The sequence below is a fragment of the Anomaloglossus baeobatrachus genome, unplaced genomic scaffold (assembly GCF_048569485.1).
Source record: "Anomaloglossus baeobatrachus isolate aAnoBae1 unplaced genomic scaffold, aAnoBae1.hap1 Scaffold_694, whole genome shotgun sequence".
NCBI lineage: Eukaryota > Metazoa > Chordata > Amphibia > Anura > Aromobatidae > Anomaloglossus > Anomaloglossus baeobatrachus.
Genome location: NW_027445068.1, coordinates 63251 through 80127, shown reverse-complemented (window position 1 = coordinate 80127; position 16877 = coordinate 63251). Strand labels below are relative to the sequence as shown.

The 16877-nt window shown below is 47.3% G+C and overlaps 12 non-coding genes across 12 annotated transcripts; all 12 read right to left on the bottom strand.

Annotated features, from left to right (window-relative positions):
* Nucleotides 1-781: 781 nt before the first annotated feature.
* Nucleotides 782-974, bottom strand: LOC142286682 (U2 spliceosomal RNA). The gene has a single exon (XR_012747764.1). It is a non-coding gene; the product is annotated as a U2 spliceosomal RNA (small nuclear RNA).
* A 1919-nt stretch (nt 975-2893) lies between these two features.
* Nucleotides 2894-3084, bottom strand: LOC142286727 (U2 spliceosomal RNA). Its single transcript, XR_012747802.1, has one exon. It is a non-coding gene; the product is annotated as a U2 spliceosomal RNA (small nuclear RNA).
* Nucleotides 3085-4201: 1117 nt separating this feature from the next.
* On the bottom strand, nt 4202-4392 carry LOC142286673 (U2 spliceosomal RNA). Its single transcript, XR_012747755.1, has one exon. It is a non-coding gene; the product is annotated as a U2 spliceosomal RNA (small nuclear RNA).
* Nucleotides 4393-5509: 1117 nt separating this feature from the next.
* Nucleotides 5510-5700, bottom strand: LOC142286726 (U2 spliceosomal RNA). The gene has a single exon (XR_012747801.1). It is a non-coding gene; the product is annotated as a U2 spliceosomal RNA (small nuclear RNA).
* A 1117-nt stretch (nt 5701-6817) lies between these two features.
* Nucleotides 6818-7008, bottom strand: LOC142286725 (U2 spliceosomal RNA). Its single transcript, XR_012747800.1, has one exon. It is a non-coding gene; the product is annotated as a U2 spliceosomal RNA (small nuclear RNA).
* Nucleotides 7009-8125: 1117 nt separating this feature from the next.
* LOC142286724 (U2 spliceosomal RNA) lies at nt 8126-8316 on the bottom strand. Its single transcript, XR_012747799.1, has one exon. It is a non-coding gene; the product is annotated as a U2 spliceosomal RNA (small nuclear RNA).
* A 1117-nt stretch (nt 8317-9433) lies between these two features.
* Nucleotides 9434-9624, bottom strand: LOC142286723 (U2 spliceosomal RNA). The gene has a single exon (XR_012747798.1). It is a non-coding gene; the product is annotated as a U2 spliceosomal RNA (small nuclear RNA).
* A 1117-nt stretch (nt 9625-10741) lies between these two features.
* Nucleotides 10742-10932, bottom strand: LOC142286722 (U2 spliceosomal RNA). The gene has a single exon (XR_012747797.1). It is a non-coding gene; the product is annotated as a U2 spliceosomal RNA (small nuclear RNA).
* A 1117-nt stretch (nt 10933-12049) lies between these two features.
* Nucleotides 12050-12234, bottom strand: LOC142286691 (U2 spliceosomal RNA). Its single transcript, XR_012747772.1, has one exon. It is a non-coding gene; the product is annotated as a U2 spliceosomal RNA (small nuclear RNA).
* Nucleotides 12235-13556: 1322 nt separating this feature from the next.
* Nucleotides 13557-13747, bottom strand: LOC142286721 (U2 spliceosomal RNA). The gene has a single exon (XR_012747796.1). It is a non-coding gene; the product is annotated as a U2 spliceosomal RNA (small nuclear RNA).
* A 1117-nt stretch (nt 13748-14864) lies between these two features.
* LOC142286720 (U2 spliceosomal RNA) lies at nt 14865-15055 on the bottom strand. The gene has a single exon (XR_012747795.1). It is a non-coding gene; the product is annotated as a U2 spliceosomal RNA (small nuclear RNA).
* Nucleotides 15056-16172: 1117 nt separating this feature from the next.
* On the bottom strand, nt 16173-16363 carry LOC142286719 (U2 spliceosomal RNA). Its single transcript, XR_012747794.1, has one exon. It is a non-coding gene; the product is annotated as a U2 spliceosomal RNA (small nuclear RNA).
* Between the last annotated feature and the right edge of the window lie 514 nt (nt 16364-16877).

Sequence of the window (16877 nt, the reverse complement as noted above, 5' to 3'; positions counted from 1 at the left end):
CTTTCATCATCCCCAAACCCTAATCTTTTCCCTTTCCTTCCCAGCCCCCAAACCCTGCCCTCTGTACCTTTCTCACCACCCGCTTCCCTTCTCCTGTCATCCCCCTACCACCCGGGAAAAAAAGAGATTGCCCCCTCCTTCCACTAGCCCACCCTCCCACCCAAAGAACAACTTCTTCTGCGCAGCTTGTTTTCTAGGCAGCAGCGCTATTGTGATGTCATCGGGGGGCATTGTGACAAGCCGCCAGTGTTCCGTCTCTTCATGTTGTGCACTGTTCAAACCGAAAATACATCAACAGGCAGGCTACAGAAAAGCTTACTAACAAAGGTTAGAGAGGGGCTTTCTCAGAGGGCTTTTTACAGTTTGTCTATTCCCAATTAGCCGGTTTAGTATACTTAATGAAAGTACTAATTCTTTCATAGGCCGCCCATTCTTAGTATTTGACGTTCAGGTAACAACAGGTAACTTTATTTGGAGTGGAAGCAGAGAGATAACACCAGATGCCAATTGTAGATCCTCTCACACCTGTGGTCACTGCAGCATCTGACTCCACTTTGTCCAAAAGGGATCTATTCCATTCAATTACACATGATCTAGATTAGACTGACAACAAGATACTGCACGGGACATAGCAGAGTTGGTGAAGTTGAGTGGTGATGAGTTTGCTATTTGGATGAATAAAGCAAGTAAAAAGTGTGTTAGATAAAAATTCATTTCAATTCGCTAATCGGGCTAATATGAATCAGGTGAATCGAGTTCTGCTTTTGGAAACTGGGTTAAGAAGGGGTGCACCGTTCCTGGAGGTACTGCAATACCAGGTCAATGCGTGGAGTGGACAGAGCAAGCTCTTTTTCCATCTCCCTGTTCTAAAAATCCATTTAATATATGGTCCCCAGATAGGGGACGTATCAGATATTAAACTGATAAGAACAGATTTTTGATTTAATGAAGCTTTCCAAAGCACCACAAAAAATGCATGACCGAAGTCACACCAAAAACAGTGCAAAGGCTAGGATTCGTGTGGACCCCACCGTGAGGAGAGGGTCCCCAAAAATCAACCCCGTCCCTCCGAGCCAGAAGGCCACAGCAAGGGTCAGGGATCTTCGGTGCTCCCCCAAGCCGAAGCCTGGTTGAGCCTTGTCGTTGCTCCCAGCGTCCACCCAGGCATCTTACCCAAGTGGAGTAGAGAGCTACTAGTTGTTGGTTTCGCAGCCGAAACTGCCCGGACCGTCAACCGGTGTTGGTTTCTCAGCCCAAGGCTAACCGGACCTCCAACCGGGTGTTGGTTTCTCAGCCGAAGCTGACCCAGACCTCCAACCGGGTGTTGGTTTCTCAGCCGAAGCTGACCCAGACCTCCAACCGGGTGTTAGTTTCTCAGCCCAAAGCTGACCAGACCTCCGACCGGGATTGTAAAAATTTCCCTTCCTAGCCAGAAGGCCGGGATAGGGTAATATGCTCAAAAAGTATGAAAAGGCAAGGTACGGTGTGCTACAGAGCCCAAGGCTTGCCGGGGTCCCAAGCCAGCAAGCTCAGACTCACTCCAGGGTCGTCAGTCCTGGGGCACGTTGTACCATAGCCCCCCACCCTTACTCAGTCTAATAGCCTCGATCCTGGTAGGGCCATGTTTTCCTCTAGATGAATATACTATCCACCCAGAGTACTAGCAAGCGCAACCTTCCAGTGTGCATTGTATCATTGTACTAAGGTGGCCTGGAGCTTAAACCACCTCTTCGAACAACACTACACTTGATCTTAGCCAAAAGGCCGAGAAGCGATAACCAGAATTGGTTTGGGCCTCGAGTGGCACCCTGGCCTATGCCGGACACATCTTAGGGAGAGAGAGCGAGAGGGAGACAAACCCACGCCTACACAAGACATTTTGTCACCCAAGCCAACCCTTGAAAAGGCTGCTTTGCAGAGCAAAAACAAGAAGAATGGTGCGTTTTGCAGCCGCCGCCCACTGCAATGAATCTGAATAACTCCTCCTTTAGGGCGCAAGCAACTCCCCTCCCCCTTGCAGTCTTTCCAATTCACGATACAAAAAGACGGACAGGACAGGTTGCCTGACTTTCCGTCACTGCCACCCTTTGCCATCCTTACCCGTAGAAAGCCCTTTCATCATCCCCAAACCCTAATCTTTTCCCTTTCCTTCCCAGCCCCCAAACCCTGCCCTCTGTACCTTTCTCACCACCCGCTTCCCTTCTCCTGTCATCCCCCTACCACCCGGGAAAAAAAGAGATTGCCCCCTCCTTCCACTAGCCCACCCTCCCACCCAAAGAACAACTTCTTCTGCGCAGCTTGTTTTCTAGGCAGCAGCGCTATTGTGATGTCATCGGGGGGCATTGTGACAAGCCGCCAGTGTTCCGTCTCTTCATGTTGTGCACTGTTCAAACCGAAAATACATCAACAGGCAGGCTACAGAAAAGCTTACTAACAAAGGTTAGAGAGGGGCTTTCTCAGAGGGCTTTTTACAGTTTGTCTATTCCCAATTAGCCGGTTTAGTATACTTAATGAAAGTACTAATTCTTTCATAGGCCGCCCATTCTTAGTATTTGACGTTCAGGTAACAACAGGTAACTTTATTTGGAGTGGAAGCAGAGAGATAACACCAGATGCCAATTGTAGATCCTCTCACACCTGTGGTCACTGCAGCATCTGACTCCACTTTGTCCAAAAGGGATCTATTCCATTCAATTACACATGATCTAGATTAGACTGACAACAAGATACTGCACGGGACATAGCAGAGTTGGTGAAGTTGAGTGGTGATGAGTTTGCTATTTGGATGAATAAAGCAAGTAAAAAGTGTGTTAGATAAAAATTCATTTCAATTCGCTAATCGGGCTAATATGAATCAGGTGAATCGAGTTCTGCTTTTGGAAACTGGGTTAAGAAGGGGTGCACCGTTCCTGGAGGTACTGCAATACCAGGTCAATGCGTGGAGTGGACAGAGCAAGCTCTTTTTCCATCTCCCTGTTCTAAAAATCCATTTAATATATGGTCCCCAGATAGGGGACGTATCAGATATTAAACTGATAAGAACAGATACTACACTTGATCTTAGCCAAAAGGCCGAGAAGCGATAACCAGAATTGGTTTGGGCCTCGAGTGGCACCCTGGCCTATGCCGGACACATCTTAGGGAGAGAGAGCGAGAGGGAGACAAACCCACGCCTACACAAGACATTTTGTCACCCAAGCCAACCCTTGAAAAGGCTGCTTTGCAGAGCAAAAACAAGAAGAATGGTGCGTTTTGCAGCCGCCGCCCACTGCAATGAATCTGAATAACTCCTCCTTTAGGGCGCAAGCAACTCCCCTCCCCCTTGCAGTCTTTCCAATTCACGATACAAAAAGACGGACAGGACAGGTTGCCTGACTTTCCGTCACTGCCACCCTTTGCCATCCTTACCCGTAGAAAGCCCTTTCATCATCCCCAAACCCTAATCTTTTCCCTTTCCTTCCCAGCCCCCAAACCCTGCCCTCTGTACCTTTCTCACCACCCGCTTCCCTTCTCCTGTCATCCCCCTACCACCCGGGAAAAAAAGAGATTGCCCCCTCCTTCCACTAGCCCACCCTCCCACCCAAAGAACAACTTCTTCTGCGCAGCTTGTTTTCTAGGCAGCAGCGCTATTGTGATGTCATCGGGGGGCATTGTGACAAGCCGCCAGTGTTCCGTCTCTTCATGTTGTGCACTGTTCAAACCGAAAATACATCAACAGGCAGGCTACAGAAAAGCTTACTAACAAAGGTTAGAGAGGGGCTTTCTCAGAGGGCTTTTTACAGTTTGTCTATTCCCAATTAGCCGGTTTAGTATACTTAATGAAAGTACTAATTCTTTCATAGGCCGCCCATTCTTAGTATTTGACGTTCAGGTAACAACAGGTAACTTTATTTGGAGTGGAAGCAGAGAGATAACACCAGATGCCAATTGTAGATCCTCTCACACCTGTGGTCACTGCAGCATCTGACTCCACTTTGTCCAAAAGGGATCTATTCCATTCAATTACACATGATCTAGATTAGACTGACAACAAGATACTGCACGGGACATAGCAGAGTTGGTGAAGTTGAGTGGTGATGAGTTTGCTATTTGGATGAATAAAGCAAGTAAAAAGTGTGTTAGATAAAAATTCATTTCAATTCGCTAATCGGGCTAATATGAATCAGGTGAATCGAGTTCTGCTTTTGGAAACTGGGTTAAGAAGGGGTGCACCGTTCCTGGAGGTACTGCAATACCAGGTCAATGCGTGGAGTGGACAGAGCAAGCTCTTTTTCCATCTCCCTGTTCTAAAAATCCATTTAATATATGGTCCCCAGATAGGGAACGTATCAGATATTAAACTGATAAGAACAGATACTACACTTGATCTTAGCCAAAAGGCCGAGAAGCGATAACCAGAATTGGTTTGGGCCTCGAGTGGCACCCTGGCCTATGCCGGACACATCTTAGGGAGAGAGAGCGAGAGGGAGACAAACCCACGCCTACACAAGACATTTTGTCACCCAAGCCAACCCTTGAAAAGGCTGCTTTGCAGAGCAAAAACAAGAAGAATGGTGCGTTTTGCAGCCGCCGCCCACTGCAATGAATCTGAATAACTCCTCCTTTAGGGCGCAAGCAACTCCCCTCCCCCTTGCAGTCTTTCCAATTCACGATACAAAAAGACGGACAGGACAGGTTGCCTGACTTTCCGTCACTGCCACCCTTTGCCATCCTTACCCGTAGAAAGCCCTTTCATCATCCCCAAACCCTAATCTTTTCCCTTTCCTTCCCAGCCCCCAAACCCTGCCCTCTGTACCTTTCTCACCACCCGCTTCCCTTCTCCTGTCATCCCCCTACCACCCGGGAAAAAAAGAGATTGCCCCCTCCTTCCACTAGCCCACCCTCCCACCCAAAGAACAACTTCTTCTGCGCAGCTTGTTTTCTAGGCAGCAGCGCTATTGTGATGTCATCGGGGGGCATTGTGACAAGCCGCCAGTGTTCCGTCTCTTCATGTTGTGCACTGTTCAAACCGAAAATACATCAACAGGCAGGCTACAGAAAAGCTTACTAACAAAGGTTAGAGAGGGGCTTTCTCAGAGGGCTTTTTACAGTTTGTCTATTCCCAATTAGCCGGTTTAGTATACTTAATGAAAGTACTAATTCTTTCATAGGCCGCCCATTCTTAGTATTTGACGTTCAGGTAACAACAGGTAACTTTATTTGGAGTGGAAGCAGAGAGATAACACCAGATGCCAATTGTAGATCCTCTCACACCTGTGGTCACTGCAGCATCTGACTCCACTTTGTCCAAAAGGGATCTATTCCATTCAATTACACATGATCTAGATTAGACTGACAACAAGATACTGCACGGGACATAGCAGAGTTGGTGAAGTTGAGTGGTGATGAGTTTGCTATTTGGATGAATAAAGCAAGTAAAAAGTGTGTTAGATAAAAATTCATTTCAATTCGCTAATCGGGCTAATATGAATCAGGTGAATCGAGTTCTGCTTTTGGAAACTGGGTTAAGAAGGGGTGCACCGTTCCTGGAGGTACTGCAATACCAGGTCAATGCGTGGAGTGGACAGAGCAAGCTCTTTTTCCATCTCCCTGTTCTAAAAATCCATTTAATATATGGTCCCCAGATAGGGGACGTATCAGATATTAAACTGATAAGAACAGATACTACACTTGATCTTAGCCAAAAGGCCGAGAAGCGATAACCAGAATTGGTTTGGGCCTCGAGTGGCACCCTGGCCTATGCCGGACACATCTTAGGGAGAGAGAGCGAGAGGGAGACAAACCCACGCCTACACAAGACATTTTCTCACCCAAGCCAACCCTTGAAAAGGCTGCTTTGCAGAGCAAAAACAAGAAGAATGGTGCGTTTTGCAGCCGCCGCCCACTGCAATGAATCTGAATAACTCCTCCTTTAGGGCGCAAGCAACTCCCCTCCCCCTTGCAGTCTTTCCAATTCACGATACAAAAAGACGGACAGGACAGGTTGCCTGACTTTCCGTCACTGCCACCCTTTGCCATCCTTACCCGTAGAAAGCCCTTTCATCATCCCCAAACCCTAATCTTTTCCCTTTCCTTCCCAGCCCCCAAACCCTGCCCTCTGTACCTTTCTCACCACCCGCTTCCCTTCTCCTGTCATCCCCCTACCACCCGGGAAAAAAAGAGATTGCCCCCTCCTTCCACTAGCCCACCCTCCCACCCAAAGAACAACTTCTTCTGCGCAGCTTGTTTTCTAGGCAGCAGCGCTATTGTGATGTCATCGGGGGGCATTGTGACAAGCCGCCAGTGTTCCGTCTCTTCATGTTGTGCACTGTTCAAACCGAAAATACATCAACAGGCAGGCTACAGAAAAGCTTACTAACAAAGGTTAGAGAGGGGCTTTCTCAGAGGGCTTTTTACAGTTTGTCTATTCCCAATTAGCCGGTTTAGTATACTTAATGAAAGTACTAATTCTTTCATAGGCCGCCCATTCTTAGTATTTGACGTTCAGGTAACAACAGGTAACTTTATTTGGAGTGGAAGCAGAGAGATAACACCAGATGCCAATTGTAGATCCTCTCACACCTGTGGTCACTGCAGCATCTGACTCCACTTTGTCCAAAAGGGATCTATTCCATTCAATTACACATGATCTAGATTAGACTGACAACAAGATACTGCACGGGACATAGCAGAGTTGGTGAAGTTGAGTGGTGATGAGTTTGCTATTTGGATGAATAAAGCAAGTAAAAAGTGTGTTAGATAAAAATTCATTTCAATTCGCTAATCGGGCTAATATGAATCAGGTGAATCGAGTTCTGCTTTTGGAAACTGGGTTAAGAAGGGGTGCACCGTTCCTGGAGGTACTGCAATACCAGGTCAATGCGTGGAGTGGACAGAGCAAGCTCTTTTTCCATCTCCCTGTTCTAAAAATCCATTTAATATATGGTCCCCAGATAGGGGACGTATCAGATATTAAACTGATAAGAACAGATACTACACTTGATCTTAGCCAAAAGGCCGAGAAGCGATAACCAGAATTGGTTTGGGCCTCGAGTGGCACCCTGGCCTATGCCGGACACATCTTAGGGAGAGAGAGCGAGAGGGAGACAAACCCACGCCTACACAAGACATTTTGTCACCCAAGCCAACCCTTGAAAAGGCTGCTTTGCAGAGCAAAAACAAGAAGAATGGTGCGTTTTGCAGCCGCCGCCCACTGCAATGAATCTGAATAACTCCTCCTTTAGGGCGCAAGCAACTCCCCTCCCCCTTGCAGTCTTTCCAATTCACGATACAAAAAGACGGACAGGACAGGTTGCCTGACTTTCCGTCACTGCCACCCTTTGCCATCCTTACCCGTAGAAAGCCCTTTCATCATCCCCAAACCCTAATCTTTTCCCTTTCCTTCCCAGCCCCCAAACCCTGCCCTCTGTACCTTTCTCACCACCCGCTTCCCTTCTCCTGTCATCCCCCTACCACCCGGGAAAAAAAGAGATTGCCCCCTCCTTCCACTAGCCCACCCTCCCACCCAAAGAACAACTTCTTCTGCGCAGCTTGTTTTCTAGGCAGCAGCGCTATTGTGATGTCATCGGGGGGCATTGTGACAAGCCGCCAGTGTTCCGTCTCTTCATGTTGTGCACTGTTCAAACCGAAAATACATCAACAGGCAGGCTACAGAAAAGCTTACTAACAAAGGTTAGAGAGGGGCTTTCTCAGAGGGCTTTTTACAGTTTGTCTATTCCCAATTAGCCGGTTTAGTATACTTAATGAAAGTACTAATTCTTTCATAGGCCGCCCATTCTTAGTATTTGACGTTCAGGTAACAACAGGTAACTTTATTTGGAGTGGAAGCAGAGAGATAACACCAGATGCCAATTGTAGATCCTCTCACACCTGTGGTCACTGCAGCATCTGACTCCACTTTGTCCAAAAGGGATCTATTCCATTCAATTACACATGATCTAGATTAGACTGACAACAAGATACTGCACGGGACATAGCAGAGTTGGTGAAGTTGAGTGGTGATGAGTTTGCTATTTGGATGAATAAAGCAAGTAAAAAGTGTGTTAGATAAAAATTCATTTCAATTCGCTAATCGGGCTAATATGAATCAGGTGAATCGAGTTCTGCTTTTGGAAACTGGGTTAAGAAGGGGTGCACCGTTCCTGGAGGTACTGCAATACCAGGTCAATGCGTGGAGTGGACAGAGCAAGCTCTTTTTCCATCTCCCTGTTCTAAAAATCCATTTAATATATGGTCCCCAGATAGGGGACGTATCAGATATTAAACTGATAAGAACAGATACTACACTTGATCTTAGCCAAAAGGCCGAGAAGCGATAACCAGAATTGGTTTGGGCCTCGAGTGGCACCCTGGCCTATGCCGGACACATCTTAGGGAGAGAGAGCGAGAGGGAGACAAACCCACGCCTACACAAGACATTTTGTCACCCAAGCCAACCCTTGAAAAGGCTGCTTTGCAGAGCAAAAACCAGAAGAATGGTGCGTTTTGCAGCCGCCGCCCACTGCAATGAATCTGAATAACTCCTCCTTTAGGGCGCAAGCAACTCCCCTCCCCCTTGCAGTCTTTCCAATTCACGATACAAAAAGACGGACAGGACAGGTTGCCTGACTTTCCGTCACTGCCACCCTTTGCCATCCTTACCCGTAGAAAGCCCTTTCATCATCCCCAAACCCTAATCTTTTCCCTTTCCTTCCCAGCCCCCAAACCCTGCCCTCTGTACCTTTCTCACCACCCGCTTCCCTTCTCCTGTCATCCCCCTACCACCCGGGAAAAAAAGAGATTGCCCCCTCCTTCCACTAGCCCACCCTCCCACCCAAAGAACAACTTCTTCTGCGCAGCTTGTTTTCTAGGCAGCAGCGCTATTGTGATGTCATCGGGGGGCATTGTGACAAGCCGCCAGTGTTCCGTCTCTTCATGTTGTGCACTGTTCAAACCGAAAATACATCAACAGGCAGGCTACAGAAAAGCTTACTAACAAAGGTTAGAGAGGGGCTTTCTCAGAGGGCTTTTTACAGTTTGTCTATTCCCAATTAGCCGGTTTAGTATACTTAATGAAAGTACTAATTCTTTCATAGGCCGCCCATTCTTAGTATTTGACGTTCAGGTAACAACAGGTAACTTTATTTGGAGTGGAAGCAGAGAGATAACACCAGATGCCAATTGTAGATCCTCTCACACCTGTGGTCACTGCAGCATCTGACTCCACTTTGTCCAAAAGGGATCTATTCCATTCAATTACACATGATCTAGATTAGACTGACAACAAGATACTGCACGGGACATAGCAGAGTTGGTGAAGTTGAGTGGTGATGAGTTTGCTATTTGGATGAATAAAGCAAGTAAAAAGTGTGTTAGATAAAAATTCATTTCAATTCGCTAATCGGGCTAATATGAATCAGGTGAATCGAGTTCTGCTTTTGGAAACTGGGTTAAGAAGGGGTGCACCGTTCCTGGAGGTACTGCAATACCAGGTCAATGCGTGGAGTGGACAGAGCAAGCTCTTTTTCCATCTCCCTGTTCTAAAAATCCATTTAATATATGGTCCCCAGATAGGGGACGTATCAGATATTAAACTGATAAGAACAGATACTACACTTGATCTTAGCCAAAAGGCCGAGAAGCGATAACCAGAATTGGTTTGGGCCTCGAGTGGCACCCTGGCCTATGCCGGACACATCTTAGGGAGAGAGAGCGAGAGGGAGACAAACCCACGCCTACACAAGACATTTTGTCACCCAAGCCAACCCTTGAAAAGGCTGCTTTGCAGAGCAAAAACAAGAAGAATGGTGCGTTTTGCAGCCGCCGCCCACTGCAATGAATCTGAATAACTCCTCCTTTAGGGCGCAAGCAACTCCCCTCCCCCTTGCAGTCTTTCCAATTCACGATACAAAAAGACGGACAGGACAGGTTGCCTGACTTTCCGTCACTGCCACCCTTTGCCATCCTTACCCGTAGAAAGCCCTTTCATCATCCCCAAACCCTAATCTTTTCCCTTTCCTTCCCAGCCCCCAAACCCTGCCCTCTGTACCTTTCTCACCACCCGCTTCCCTTCTCCTGTCATCCCCCTACCACCCGGGAAAAAAAGAGATTGCCCCCTCCTTCCACTAGCCCACCCTCCCACCCAAAGAACAACTTCTTCTGCGCAGCTTGTTTTCTAGGCAGCAGCGCTATTGTGATGTCATCGGGGGGCATTGTGACAAGCCGCCAGTGTTCCGTCTCTTCATGTTGTGCACTGTTCAAACCGAAAATACATCAACAGGCAGGCTACAGAAAAGCTTACTAACAAAGGTTAGAGAGGGGCTTTCTCAGAGGGCTTTTTACAGTTTGTCTATTCCCAATTAGCCGGTTTAGTATACTTAATGAAAGTACTAATTCTTTCATAGGCCGCCCATTCTTAGTATTTGACGTTCAGGTAACAACAGGTAACTTTATTTGGAGTGGAAGCAGAGAGATAACACCAGATGCCAATTGTAGATCCTCTCACACCTGTGGTCACTGCAGCATCTGACTCCACTTTGTCCAAAAGGGATCTATTCCATTCAATTACACATGATCTAGATTAGACTGACAACAAGATACTGCACGGGACATAGCAGAGTTGGTGAAGTTGAGTGGTGATGAGTTTGCTATTTGGATGAATAAAGCAAGTAAAAAGTGTGTTAGATAAAAATTCATTTCAATTCGCTAATCGGGCTAATATGAATCAGGTGAATCGAGTTCTGCTTTTGGAAACTGGGTTAAGAAGGGGTGCACCGTTCCTGGAGGTACTGCAATACCAGGTCAATGCGTGGAGTGGACAGAGCAAGCTCTTTTTCCATCTCCCTGTTCTAAAAATCCATTTAATATATGGTCCCCAGATAGGGGACGTATCAGATATTAAACTGATAAGAACAGATACTACACTTGATCTTAGCCAAAAGGCCGAGAAGCGATAACCAGAATTGGTTTGGGCCTCGAGTGGCACCCTGGCCTATGCCGGACACATCTTAGGGAGAGAGAGCGAGAGGGAGACAAACCCACGCCTACACAAGACATTTTGTCACCCAAGCCAACCCTTGAAAAGGCTGCTTTGCAGAGCAAAAACAAGAAGAATGGTGCGTTTTGCAGCCGCCGCCCACTGCAATGAATCTGAATAACTCCTCCTTTAGGGCGCAAGCAACTCCCCTCCCCCTTGCAGTCTTTCCAATTCACGATACAAAAAGACGGACAGGACAGGTTGCCTGACTTTCCGTCACTGCCACCCTTTGCCATCCTTACCCGTAGAAAGCCCTTTCATCATCCCCAAACCCTAATCTTTTCCCTTTCCTTCCCAGCCCCCAAACCCTGCCCTCTGTACCTTTCTCACCACCCGCTTCCCTTCTCCTGTCATCCCCCTACCACCCGGGAAAAAAAGAGATTGCCCCCTCCTTCCACTAGCCCACCCTCCCACCCAAAGAACAACTTCTTCTGCGCAGCTTGTTTTCTAGGCAGCAGCGCTATTGTGATGTCATCGGGGGGCATTGTGACAAGCCGCCAGTGTTCCGTCTCTTCATGTTGTGCACTGTTCAAACCGAAAATACATCAACAGGCAGGCTACAGAAAAGCTTACTAACAAAGGTTAGAGAGGGGCTTTCTCAGAGGGCTTTTTACAGTTTGTCTATTCCCAATTAGCCGGTTTAGTATACTTAATGAAAGTACTAATTCTTTCATAGGCCGCCCATTCTTAGTATTTGACGTTCAGGTAACAACAGGTAACTTTATTTGGAGTGGAAGCAGAGAGATAACACCAGATGCCAATTGTAGATCCTCTCACACCTGTGGTCACTGCAGCATCTGACTCCACTTTGTCCAAAAGGGATCTATTCCATTCAATTACACATGATCTAGATTAGACTGACAACAAGATACTGCACGGGACATAGCAGAGTTGGTGAAGTTGAGTGGTGATGAGTTTGCTATTTGGATGAATAAAGCAAGTAAAAAGTGTGTTAGATAAAAATTCATTTCAATTCGCTAATCGGGCTAATATGAATCAGGTGAATCGAGTTCTGCTTTTGGAAACTGGGTTAAGAAGGGGTGCACCGTTCCTGGAGGTACTGCAATACCAGGTCAATGCGTGGAGTGGACAGAGCAAGCTCTTTTTCCATCTCCCTGTTCTAAAAATCCATTTAATATATGGTCCCCAGATAGGGGACGTATCAGATATTAAACTGATAAGAACAGATGAGATTACATCCGCAAATTTCAGAAAACGGTCATCGGCCACCACACAAAAGCGCAGTGCCGCAGGTGATCGCCTCCCGAGCCCAGGAACCACCAGCCATAAGGGGACGTAAGCACCAAAAGGCGCAACAATCCCCGAGGCCGGCGGTTGTGCAAGCCCGGGCCCCTCCCAGCCAAGACCAAGGCAAACCCAATGAAGGGACTACACTTGATCTTAGCCAAAAGGCCGAGAAGCGATAACCAGAATTGGTTTGGGCCTCGAGTGGCACCCTGGCCTATGCCGGACACATCTTAGGGAGAGAGAGCGAGAGGGAGACAAACCCACGCCTACACAAGACATTTTGTCACCCAAGCCAACCCTTGAAAAGGCTGCTTTGCAGAGCAAAAACAAGAAGAATGGTGCGTTTTGCAGCCGCCGCCCACTGCAATGAATCTGAATAACTCCTCCTTTAGGGCGCAAGCAACTCCCCTCCCCCTTGCAGTCTTTCCAATTCACGATACAAAAAGACGGACAGGACAGGTTGCCTGACTTTCCGTCACTGCCACCCTTTGCCATCCTTACCCGTAGAAAGCCCTTTCATCATCCCCAAACCCTAATCTTTTCCCTTTCCTTCCCAGCCCCCAAACCCTGCCCTCTGTACCTTTCTCACCACCCGCTTCCCTTCTCCTGTCATCCCCCTACCACCCGGGAAAAAAAGAGATTGCCCCCTCCTTCCACTAGCCCACCCTCCCACCCAAAGAACAACTTCTTCTGCGCAGCTTGTTTTCTAGGCAGCAGCGCTATTGTGATGTCATCGGGGGGCATTGTGACAAGCCGCCAGTGTTCCGTCTCTTCATGTTGTGCACTGTTCAAACCGAAAATACATCAACAGGCAGGCTACAGAAAAGCTTACTAACAAAGGTTAGAGAGGGGCTTTCTCAGAGGGCTTTTTACAGTTTGTCTATTCCCAATTAGCCGGTTTAGTATACTTAATGAAAGTACTAATTCTTTCATAGGCCGCCCATTCTTAGTATTTGACGTTCAGGTAACAACAGGTAACTTTATTTGGAGTGGAAGCAGAGAGATAACACCAGATGCCAATTGTAGATCCTCTCACACCTGTGGTCACTGCAGCATCTGACTCCACTTTGTCCAAAAGGGATCTATTCCATTCAATTACACATGATCTAGATTAGACTGACAACAAGATACTGCACGGGACATAGCAGAGTTGGTGAAGTTGAGTGGTGATGAGTTTGCTATTTGGATGAATAAAGCAAGTAAAAAGTGTGTTAGATAAAAATTCATTTCAATTCGCTAATCGGGCTAATATGAATCAGGTGAATCGAGTTCTGCTTTTGGAAACTGGGTTAAGAAGGGGTGCACCGTTCCTGGAGGTACTGCAATACCAGGTCAATGCGTGGAGTGGACAGAGCAAGCTCTTTTTCCATCTCCCTGTTCTAAAAATCCATTTAATATATGGTCCCCAGATAGGGGACGTATCAGATATTAAACTGATAAGAACAGATACTACACTTGATCTTAGCCAAAAGGCCGAGAAGCGATAACCAGAATTGGTTTGGGCCTCGAGTGGCACCCTGGCCTATGCCGGACACATCTTAGGGAGAGAGAGCGAGAGGGAGACAAACCCACGCCTACACAAGACATTTTGTCACCCAAGCCAACCCTTGAAAAGGCTGCTTTGCAGAGCAAAAACAAGAAGAATGGTGCGTTTTGCAGCCGCCGCCCACTGCAATGAATCTGAATAACTCCTCCTTTAGGGCGCAAGCAACTCCCCTCCCCCTTGCAGTCTTTCCAATTCACGATACAAAAAGACGGACAGGACAGGTTGCCTGACTTTCCGTCACTGCCACCCTTTGCCATCCTTACCCGTAGAAAGCCCTTTCATCATCCCCAAACCCTAATCTTTTCCCTTTCCTTCCCAGCCCCCAAACCCTGCCCTCTGTACCTTTCTCACCACCCGCTTCCCTTCTCCTGTCATCCCCCTACCACCCGGGAAAAAAAGAGATTGCCCCCTCCTTCCACTAGCCCACCCTCCCACCCAAAGAACAACTTCTTCTGCGCAGCTTGTTTTCTAGGCAGCAGCGCTATTGTGATGTCATCGGGGGGCATTGTGACAAGCCGCCAGTGTTCCGTCTCTTCATGTTGTGCACTGTTCAAACCGAAAATACATCAACAGGCAGGCTACAGAAAAGCTTACTAACAAAGGTTAGAGAGGGGCTTTCTCAGAGGGCTTTTTACAGTTTGTCTATTCCCAATTAGCCGGTTTAGTATACTTAATGAAAGTACTAATTCTTTCATAGGCCGCCCATTCTTAGTATTTGACGTTCAGGTAACAACAGGTAACTTTATTTGGAGTGGAAGCAGAGAGATAACACCAGATGCCAATTGTAGATCCTCTCACACCTGTGGTCACTGCAGCATCTGACTCCACTTTGTCCAAAAGGGATCTATTCCATTCAATTACACATGATCTAGATTAGACTGACAACAAGATACTGCACGGGACATAGCAGAGTTGGTGAAGTTGAGTGGTGATGAGTTTGCTATTTGGATGAATAAAGCAAGTAAAAAGTGTGTTAAATAAAAATTCATTTCAATTCGCTAATCGGGCTAATATGAATCAGGTGAATCGAGTTCTGCTTTTGGAAACTGGGTTAAGAAGGGGTGCACCGTTCCTGGAGGTACTGCAATACCAGGTCAATGCGTGGAGTGGACAGAGCAAGCTCTTTTTCCATCTCCCTGTTCTAAAAATCCATTTAATATATGGTCCCCAGATAGGGGACGTATCAGATATTAAACTGATAAGAACAGATACTACACTTGATCTTAGCCAAAAGGCCGAGAAGCGATAACCAGAATTGGTTTGGGCCTCGAGTGGCACCCTGGCCTATGCCGGACACATCTTAGGGAGAGAGAGCGAGAGGGAGACAAACCCACGCCTACACAAGACATTTTGTCACCCAAGCCAACCCTTGAAAAGGCTGCTTTGCAGAGCAAAAACAAGAAGAATGGTGCGTTTTGCAGCCGCCGCCCACTGCAATGAATCTGAATAACTCCTCCTTTAGGGCGCAAGCAACTCCCCTCCCCCTTGCAGTCTTTCCAATTCACGATACAAAAAGACGGACAGGACAGGTTGCCTGACTTTCCGTCACTGCCACCCTTTGCCATCCTTACCCGTAGAAAGCCCTTTCATCATCCCCAAACCCTAATCTTTTCCCTTTCCTTCCCAGCCCCCAAACCCTGCCCTCTGTACCTTTCTCACCACCCGCTTCCCTTCTCCTGTCATCCCCCTACCACCCGGGAAAAAAAGAGATTGCCCCCTCCTTCCACTAGCCCACCCTCCCACCCAAAGAACAGCTTCTTCTGCGCAGCTTGTTTTCTAGGCAGCAGCGCTATTGTGATGTCATCGGGGGGCATTGTGACAAGCCGCCAGTGTTCCGTCTCTTCATGTTGTGCACTGTTCAAACCGAAAATACATCAACAGGCAGGCTACAGAAAAGCTTACTAACAAAGGTTAGAGAGGGGCTTTCTCAGAGGGCTTTTTACAGTTTGTCTATTCCCAATTAGCCGGTTTAGTATACTTAATGAAAGTACTAATTCTTTCATAGGCCGCCCATTCTTAGTATTTGACGTTCAGGTAACAACAGGTAACTTTATTTGGAGTGGAAGCAGAGAGATAACACCAGATGCCAATTGTAGATCCTCTCACACCTGTGGTCACTGCAGCATCTGACTCCACTTTGTCCAAAAGGGATCTATTCCATTCAATTACACATGATCTAGATTAGACTGACAACAAGATACTGCACGGGACATAGCAGAGTTGGTGAAGTTGAGTGGTGATGAGTTTGCTATTTGGATGAATAAAGCAAGTAAAAAGTGTGTTAGATAAAAATTCATTTCAATTCGCTAATCGGGCTAATATGAATCAGGTGAATCGAGTTCTGCTTTTGGAAACTGGGTTAAGAAGGGGTGCACCGTTCCTGGAGGTACTGCAATACCAGGTCAATGCGTGGAGTGGACAGAGCAAGCTCTTTTTCCATCTCCCTGTTCTAAAAATCCATTTAATATATGGTCCCCAGATAGGGGACGTATCAGATATTAAACTGATAAGAACAGATACTACACTTGATCTTAGCCAAAAGGCCGAGAAGCGATAACCAGAATTGGTTTGGGCCTCGAGTGGCACCCTGGCCTATGCCGGACACATCTTAGGGAGAGAGAGCGAGAGGGAGACAAACCCACGCCTACACAAGACATTTTGTCACCCAAGCCAACCCTTGAAAAGGCTGCTTTGCAGAGCAAAAACAAGAAGAATGGTGCGTTTTGCAGCCGCCGCCCACTGCAATGAATCTGAATAACTCCTCCTTTAGGGCGCAAGCAACTCCCCTCCCCCTTGCAGTCTTTCCAATTCACGATACAAAAAGACGGACAGGACAGGTTGCCTGACTTTCCGTCACTGCCACCCTTTGCCATCCTTACCCGTAGAAAGCCCTTTCATCATCCCCAAACCCTAATCTTTTCCCTTTCCTTCCCAGCCCCCAAACCCTGCCCTCTGTACCTTTCTCACCACCCGCTTCCCTTCTCCTGTCATCCCCCTACCACCCGGGAAAAAAAGAGATTGCCCCCTCCTTCCACTAGCCCACCCTCCCACCCAAAGAACAACTTCTTC